We start from the raw sequence: 9,572 nt of genomic DNA, 5'->3' as shown, positions 1-9,572 counted from the left end.
AAGCGAACTAACTGGCTAGCTCCCCCCCACCTTTTAAAAAACTTTTGTTAAAAACTAAGATTCAAACACACACATTAGGCCTACACAGGGTTGGGATCATCAGTGTCACTGTCTTGCACCTCTTGTCCCGGGGGAAGGTCAGTGGGCAATAACTCACGTGGAGCTGACATCTTCTGTGATGACAATGCCTTCTTCTAAAATGCCTCCTGAAGGACCTGCCTGAGGCTGGTTTACAGTTAACTTTTTTTTTATCAGTAGGAATATACTCTGAAATAATAATAAAAAGTATAGGATAGTAAATACCTGTACATAAACCAGTAACATAGTCGTTTGACATTATCAAGTATTATGTCCTGTACATAATTCCATGTGCTGTACTTTTATGTGACTGGCAGCACATAGGCTTGTTTACCAGCATCACCACAAATGCATTGTGCTACGACGTTACGACGGCTGTCATGTAACTAAGTGATAGGAATTCTTCAACTTCATTATAATCTTATGGGACCACCATCATATATGTGGCCTGTTGTTGACCGAAATGTCATTATGCAGCCCATAACTATGCTTTAAAGATGTAGCCCCACTTTCTTCTTGCTTGCATTGTTTCTTAGAAGAAATCTGCTATCATCCTTTCCTCGGTTCCTTTGCACATAATGTGTCTTTGTAAACTCTGGTTGCTTTTTTTTTTTTCCTTTAAATTGATTTCGAGCAATTGAACTAGAATGTGCCTTGGGGTCTTTTTCTTCATGTTTCTTGTGTTTGAGTGCAATGAGCTTTTTGAGTCTGTGGATTTATAGTTTTCATTAAATTTGGAAAAATTTCAGCCTGACTTCTTCAAATATCTTTTTTCTATGATCTTTGCCCCCTTTCTCTTCTCCTTCAGGGCCTCAATTACTTATATATTAGGTGCTCAAAGCTGTCCTTCAGCTCACTGATGCGGTGTTCATTCAAGTTTTTTTCTTTCTTTTTTTTATTTTAGAGGGTCTTTACTGCTATGTCTTCTATGATGTCCAGTCTGCCACTGATCCCATTGAGTGTATTTTTAAATCTCAGACATTGTAGTTTTAATCTGTTGGTTTGAGTCTTTTTATATCTTCCATGTTCCCACTTAACTTTTTAAGCAATACAGTTGTAACAACTTTTACAATGTTCTTGTCCAATAATTCTAATGTCTGTGTCAATTCTGCATAAGTTTCAACTGATTGGTTTTTCTTTTCATCATTGGCTATTTTCCTGCTTCTATGAATGCCTGGTAATGTTCTGTTGGAGTCCAGACATTTGGATTTCACCCTTTGCATGCTGGATGTTTTTGTTTTCCTATACATGTTCTTGAGCATTTTTCTGGGAGGTATTTACATTACTTGGAAACAGCTTGATCCTTTTGAGACTTGCTTTTAAGATTTGTTAGGCAGGACCAGAGCTGTGTTTAGTCTGGGGCTAATAATTCCCCACTCCTGAAGCAGGACACTTGTCCTATAAATAGTGAGGTTTTCTAGGCTGGCTGGTGGGACAGGCACTATCACTGACCCTGTGTGAATGTGGTGTATTGTTCCCTCATCCTTTGACTGGTTCATTCCCCAGTCTTGGGTAGTTTCCTCGCACACATGTGCTGTCTCTGCTGAAAACTCCTAGGACCCTCTGTAGGTCTCTGGAGTTTTCTCTCTGAGAAGCTCTCTCCTCTCTGGTACTCTGCCCTATAAATTCTACCTGCTCTGGTCTCTCTGGACTCAGCTCTTTCTTTTCAACTCAGGGATTCTCCCAGGTACTGCCCAGATTCTTCCTGTTTGTGGTGCAGCCTGGAAACTCTCCCAAGACAGCAAGCTGCGACAACTGGGAAATTCATCTGGTCTGTTTCCTGACTCTCTGGGATTGTTGTCTTTCATCGCCTGATGTTCAGCTTCTTGAAAACAGTTGTTTCAAATATTTTTGTCCCGATGATTAGTAGTTTTAGGAATGGAGTCGGATTCCACCTACATTCTGCTTTAAACTCACTGTTGTAATGGCAAGAATCAGAACATTTTGCTATTTTTCTCTTTTTATCTAATCTGCTTTTCCTCTGTGTTTTGATGACCTCCACGCTTTCCTCTGAATTCTGTGACTGAGTACGTTCTATTTTTACTCACTAATCTTGATTGACTTTCATCCTCTAATGCAATAGGTTTTCTTCTGACCATTACTATGCAACATACAACAAGACGTTCCTTCCTCACCCTCCCTCCCATCGGCCAGGGCACAGGGAGCTCTGCACGGCCGTCTCTGCACACGTGTGCTCTCTCTGCCTTGCTGCTCACACTGCCACTGTTCGGTGCTTCTCCCCTTTAGCTCTTCTAAAACCTCCACCAGTGTCTTCCTTCCTCCCCCTCTCCTCTTTCCCTGCACTGTCCTAGACCAAACCTTCCTCATCACTAGTCTGTAATAGCCTTTTTCTTTCTAGGTCCTCCAGTCTACGCATGATGCTGTGGCATTTCTACAAAGCAGTTCTGACTAGGGCACACTTCCTACCCCTCCAGTGACTCCCACTGTCCTCAGAAATTATGCCCAAGGTTTTTGAGTTCCTTCCTTCATAAAGCTTTTTCCCACCTACCAGTTGGATATGTTTTCTCCTCTGTGCCCCTGTGGGGGGCAGTGGGGGTTGTTTTCTCCTCGACATGGTACGCATCACTTTATTCCTTGTAATTAGCTGTGAACTGCTGTCTCCCTACTAGCCCGCAACCTCCTTGAAAGTGCACTGGGATCAGAGCACCTCACCTCACAGAACCTTGCACGTATTAGGTGTGCACAAAATGTCCCACAGGCGATCTTGTCTCTGGTGGGCATATTCTGTCCAACTGAAACAGGTCCTTTCTTCCATGTTTCAGGGCAGGTGGCCATTGGCAGACTCACCTGTGTTCTTCCAGCACCAGGACCTTATGGTCCAAATCAGTAAGTCTCCGGGGGGACTTATTGGTCCAGCCTGGCTGTCACAGCCTCCCCTGCACCAGCCCCATCCAGGAGAACTGGATACTATGATGGGTCCCAAGTCCTAGATGTGGTGGTAATAACAGAAGAGGGGAGACTGGAAAGCTTGTACATCAGACAAACAGTCATGTTCTATGGCACTGGGGGCCAATCCCTGCATCCAGGAAGTGGCTGCTTGTATCGGTGACTCAGTTCTGAATCAATGTCTCCATGGACTCTGCACCTAATTCTAGATTATTAGAGCCCACTTACCGTGCTTAAACTCAGATGCAATTTTAACCATTTAAAAACTCTCTTCTAAAAATCATGTTGACATGAATGTGATCATATGAGTCATCAAACATTAACACGAATTAGCACATTTCTACTTTCTTTATAATGGTGTTAACTCTCTGGGTGTACATTTCATTCAATGCCCATGTATAAGATCAAACATGATTAATTTGAACTATTTGTGGGAAGGGCAGTTTTGATTAGAGAAACATCTGAATCCTAATACAGATTTTAAATAATTCAAGTTTCCTTATTACTAATTAGGGTTCTTAGGTATAGACAAACAAAATCCACTCTGGCTTGTTTACCTAGAAATGACGTATTAGAAAATCTCGGTAGCCCACAGAATGGCTGGGATGGGTGAAGAGGCAGACTTGAGGCTGCACTCCAGGAATAATTCCCCAAACAACATTTTAGAACCAGGCCACTGATGGAACTGGTGCCTTTCCATGGCCAGGAGGTTGCAGAATGAGGAAGGCCACCTGTCTCCAGAATGGTACCATCTCTGACAAGCTCCGTGCCAACACCTCTCTCTCTCCATATAATTCTTTCCCAAGTCAAAGTCTCATGAGAGCACCTCTGCCATGCAACTTAGTTCTGAATCAAGGTCTTGTGAAAGTACATGTGACTATTGGACCTAAATCGCCTCTGGAACTCTAGCTGCAAGGGAGTTTAGGAAAGCCAGCACATGAGCTTTCCAGCCTCTGGGCAGTAGAAGGGGGTTGTAACAGATGTTGAATGAGCATCTTCTCTGTTTGGATTCCCCATAGTGCCTCACATAGACAAGGTGCTCGGTAAATGTTGGTTCAGGTGTGTATGTGTGTGTGTTATCAGGAATCTTGGGCAGTAGAAGGGGGTTGTAACAGATGTTGAATGAGCATCTTCTCTGTTTGGATTCCCCACAGTGCCTCACATAGACAAGGTGCTCGGTAAATGTTGGTTCAGGTGTGTATGTGTGTGTGTTATCAGGAATCTCTGGACTAGAGTCAGCTGTAGTCATGAATTAGGGTCATTCTGTTTAAGTGGGTAATTCTGATTAAATCTTCTCATCTATCTGAACATCACTTTCTTTATCTGTCAGATTATGGCATTTAATTAAGGAGTCTCTAAGGTCCCTTCCACTTTTGAATAGTCCATGGTCCTCTGAAATCTCTTATGATAACAGATGCAAAGGAGGAATCAATGAAGGCAATAGAAGAAGCTTTCATTTTTGATTTAGTGATGCCCGCCTATTTCCCTAGAAGGATCTGAAGAGATGAGTACTCTAGACGTTATATATACATCCATGCATGTCTTTACCTGAAGGAAAGTGGCTGTTCTTTTAAAAATATAAACTCGTTAGTGCCTGAGAAAAGCCAGGGAATTTCTCTTCTGTCCCTGCTGATACCCACTGCAAAACAGTTCTGGCTCGGGGGCTTAGAATATCTTGTGCCTTCAAACTGGATAAAATATGTAAAGAAAATAAGACTTAAGGCACATGGTGGAACATGTGCCCTGAATGATCTATCTCATGGTAGAAATTTAATTTTGTTTCTACCTATTTGGGGTTACAGATAGGATTATATTTCTCAGGCAAAAAAAGTCATTAATCAAGAAAGGGGCCTCTTAATCCTTCTCCCAATTTTAGTGAGACACTGTAGAATGCCTCTCACTGGTGAATGGCAAGTATCAGCTGGGTGTCATTAGCAGGCTTTTGTGACAGGTCTGCTGTGGTACTGTGTACCCAGTTATTCACCAGCCTAATCCTCCCTGACTCTCACAGGGACAGAAACTGACAAAGATGGCTTTATGGCCTGCCTCAAATTGCAGGCTGACAAGTGAGCATTTGAGACCCTTGGTGCCAGGGCCTGGACAATGGCATGTGGAATAGGTTTGTGGAAATCAGCCCCCTGTAGTCCCTAAGCAGAATTTCCAAAGTATATATTAGGTACCAGAAACAGAGTTTCACTATCAGCGTATGGGCAGGTCCCTTCTTTGCGATCAGAACTTCAAATGTGGCAGGATGGTGCAAGAGAACTGGGAGATTTTCTCCTCCCTCCCTCCCATATCTCCTCTCTCTCCCTCTCTCATTCCATGTGCCAGTAGCTGTGTCAGGCACTGGGGAGACAGCAATGTATAAGATGCTGTGTGTGTTGGCTTCATCCCAAAGGTGGCTTTTTAATGCAGTTAGGTAAGGTGGCTCCCGCAGTTCCAAGCTCGCCCAGCCTTTTTTGCTGCCACTGGAGGAAGAGAGCCCCTCTCTCATGCCGAGTAAGCATATACCAAAGTCTCAGAGAAGTCTCTGACTGGCCCAGGTTAGGCCGTGTGCCCATTTCTGATTCAGTCATGCTACCAAGAGAGATGGAGAACTCTGACTGGCTAGTCTGTCACATGTCCAGCCCTGTATTAAAGGGGTTGAAGAACCCCCAATAAACAAAACAGGTACAGGGGCCGGCCCGTGGCTCACTCGGGAGAGTGTGGTGCTGATAACACCAAGGCCATGGGTTCGGATCCCATATAGGGATGGCCGGTTAGCTCACTGGCTGAGCGTGGTGCTGACAACACCAAGTCAAGGGTTAAGATCCCCTTACCGGTCATCTTTAAAAAAAAAAAAAAAAAACAGGTACAAATAAAGTGGGAAAAAGTAGTTCTTCCAAAGGAACAGCAGGGTGTTTTCACCAGATGGCAGAGGAAGGGCTGCTGGGCACACACAAGCACCAGATGTCCACTTCAGTACAGGGTCCAGTGGGGGCAGAGAGGAAGGCGTGGAATGTTCCCACTATTTGCCCATCTATGAGGCTGGCTGGTTAGCTCACTTGGAGAGCATGGTGCTGGTAACACTGAGGTCATGGGTTTGGATCCCTATACCGGCTAGCTGCCAAAAAAAAATAAAAATAAAAATAATAAAAATAAAAATAAAGACAGGGATTGCTGACCCAGCTCCACCACCCAAATTAGGGTCAGTGATGGACTATGCCAGCCAGGGCAAGGTAGACACCAAACTGGGTCATTAGATGGTCTGTGAGGTCCTTCCGGGTCTCATGCTTTGTGACTCTGTCTTTTACCTTGATCATTGGATGAGCTGGAACATCTCAAGGGTGACCTTCCCACTCCAACCCATTGATAAGACGCTCATAGTGGGGTAACATCAGGCAGGAATCTTCCAAGGCTGACAGCGGCATTTGTGCTGGTTCCTTTTTTGACATTTTGTTTTGGCTTTCAGAGGAGGCAGCCGAGTTTGGTGAGGGAGGATGGAGGTGAATGCTTTAACTCCAAACTTGATAAAGTTTGACACCAGGCAGAGTGATGGGCATTACAAGTGCCCAGGCCAGACACGGTCCCATTCTCAGAAAGAATTCCCAGGACTTGGGAAAGTCACTTAGCCTCTTTGATCCTCCGTTTCCTCCTCTGTAGAATGGGGGAGCTTACATCACAGTTTACAGAAGAGCAAATGTGTGCCGGTGTTTTGTAACAGACACGGTCCCATTCTCAGAAAGAATTCCCAGGACTTGGGAAAGTCACTTAGCCTCTTTGAGCCTCCGTTTCCTCCTCTGTAGAATGGGGGAGCTTACATCACAGTTTACAGAAGAGCAAATGTGTGCCGGTGTTTTGTAACGGCATTGTAGTCCTATGAGGGAGCATATTCAGACAGGATCACTATCTACCTGAGAGCAGTGACTGCATCTGGTCTGTAGTGCCAGCTGTGCACTCTAGGGATTCCCAGGAAGCACCACCAAATGAATGACTAACTTACCTGCGGAAATGGTACAGAAAAGCTGCGTGACATGGGCAGGCCACATAGCGTGTTGGAGAGGACTTGTGATCTCAGATCCCTGGTCCTTACCTGCAACCCCTTTAGTGATCTCAGGGGAAGACGAGGCCCCCATGTACCATTAGAAGGTGTCGCTGGCATCTCTTGGGCATTAGTTACCCCAGCCCCCCTGCTGGGAGTGTGTGACGAAGGGAAGAGAGACCACAACATGATGACCAGTCCCTCCTTGAGGATCCCTGCCCTGGACCTCTGCCCTCCCCATCATGGTCTGTCCCTTATGTGACATTTCCTTCTTTCTGCTTTTTGTTAGGGCAGTGAAGGTCTGGCCCCTTTAAATAGCATGTCTGCTGCATGGTGGGGGAGAGACTGCCCCACCCAGGAGCACCTTGGTCAGACTAAGTGCTCATGTCCTTGAACTCTGTTGCTGGTGAGGGGTCGGGGCAGTGGGAGGCTTCTGTCTGCAGCGTGGGGCCTGCCGTGGCAGGACTGGGGACAGGATGAGGGTGCTGGCTCCTCTTGGGGTCAGGACAGAAGGAGTGGCTCTGTGTAGAACCTCATTCCATTTGCTTCTGTGAGGGCCTGGGAGGGGTTACAGCAGAGGCATGTGTAGATGCTCAGGGACACATGAAGATACAAGAGAAACTATGTGGACAAGGAGAGATGTTACTAGAAACCAGAAATTAAGCAATTATTTGTTGAGGTCTAAATTTGGCTCCAAATTTTCTGGCAGATAAGACAAAAAGCAGTATGACAGGTTTCTTAGTCTCTTTGTCTAATTGAAAGAAACAAGTGTTCAGAGAAGGCAAAATTTCACATAGTTCTAGAAGGAATTGTCACTTGGGTCCTTATATAAAGAACACTGGGTAACAGAAATCTATTCATTCAACAAATAGGGGAAAGAAGACTTGATCGTGGCCTCATCTGCTGACGCCTTATGAGAGACACATTTGTGGTCTTTACGGTTTCTTTTTTTCCTTTTATTTTCCTTCTCTTTCTTGGTCTTTGTTGTTTTACCATCTGTGTTTCCTGCTAGACTGTAGGCTCCGTGTAGACAGGGATCTGTTTGTCTTGCTGATTGCTGGGTCTCCACATATTAGCGAGGTCTCCAAAAGCGTTTGTTAAGAGAATTCAATATGTAGTATCTTAGGGGAAAACCAAGTATTTTGTAGGTAACTGAAGGAACATCTAACCCAGACCTGGGGGTCTGTCGAGGGAGATGGTTTCCTGGGGAAAGTGACATCTCAGCCAAGACTGGAAGGACTAATAGAAATTAAGTATGGGGTGGGGTGGGGTGGTGAAGATTGTTCAGGGAGAGAGAATGTCATGTGGTGAGAGAAGTCAGACATGACCTTGGCACGGAGCACAAGGGTAGACTGTGGGGGGAGATGGTGGGAGAGAGCAGGAGACCTTAAACAGCAGACAGGAGTTGGGTGTTACCCTGAAGGCAACGGGGAGCCCCTGAAGGGTTGGACATGATCCGCTGGGCTCTTGGAAGGGTGGCTCTGGCTTGAGCTGGAGGGGAGAGCAAGACTAAAAGCAGGGAGACCCAGGACCCTGAGTGAGGAATGATGGTGGCGTAGACTGGAGTGAACTTGGAGAGAAGTGGGTAGTTTGGAGAGAGAGTTTGTTCAGCTTCTAGAATTGATGGGATGTGGAGATGAAGGAGGCCTGAGTCTAGGGTCACTCCAGGCTTTGTGCTTGGGTGGCTGGGTGGGGATGGGCACTCGGTAGATTGGGAAGCCAAGAGGAGGGGCAGGCTTTATTGGAGAAAATAGAGTGCAGTTTGGACAGGTCACTTCTGAGACCCTGTAGGACACCCCAGAAGAAACATCTGCTAGCATTTGGGTCTGCCTCTCCCGAGAGAGCCAGAGATTGTGCCAGGGGTTTTGAGTCATCAGCATGTAGAATGCAGGTGACATCTTGGGGCTGCATGAAATCTCCAGGGAGAGAGGTGGGAATGAGGAGAGGACCCAGGCTAAACCCTGGGAACACACACATTCAAGGGCTTGGTGGAGGGCTAATCAGCAAAGGGAGGCTGGTACAAGAACGAGGAGTGTGGTGTACACCGGCTCAGGAGGCCACTGGGATTTCAAGGCCAAAATGGTGAGCTATGCCAAATGCCACTCAGAGGTCAGCAAAGATAAGGACTGAGAAATGTCTTTGTCATTCCGTGGTAAGGAAGACTCTGATGACTCTTGCAAGGACAATATTGGTGGGAGGTGCTGGTGATGGTGATGGTGGTTGAAGCCAGATCTAGTGGATGTAAGAATAAGGGGACAGAGAAGAGAGGGGTCATTCATGAAAAGAAGTTGGGCGGTGAGAGAGAGGAAAGAAAGACAGGTGGTTGAAGAGAGAGGTGCAGCAAGGAGGGAGACCGTTTTCATTTTGAGATGAGAAATAAGGGGACAGAGAAGAGAGGGGTCATTCATGAAAAGAAGTTGGGCGGTGAGAGAGAGGAAGGAAAGACAGGTGGTTGAAGAGAGAGGTGCAGCAAGGAGGGAGACCGTTTTCATTTTGAGATGAGAGGATGCAGCATTTTATGGACAAGGTTTTCAGCTGCAGTTCTGCCCACGACATAGAAATGGTC

Source organism: Galeopterus variegatus, unplaced genomic scaffold (genome assembly GCF_000696425.1).
Source record: "Galeopterus variegatus unplaced genomic scaffold, G_variegatus-3.0.2 Scaffold1992, whole genome shotgun sequence".
NCBI lineage: Eukaryota > Metazoa > Chordata > Mammalia > Dermoptera > Cynocephalidae > Galeopterus > Galeopterus variegatus.
Note: the sequence above shows the minus strand (reverse complement) of the source record.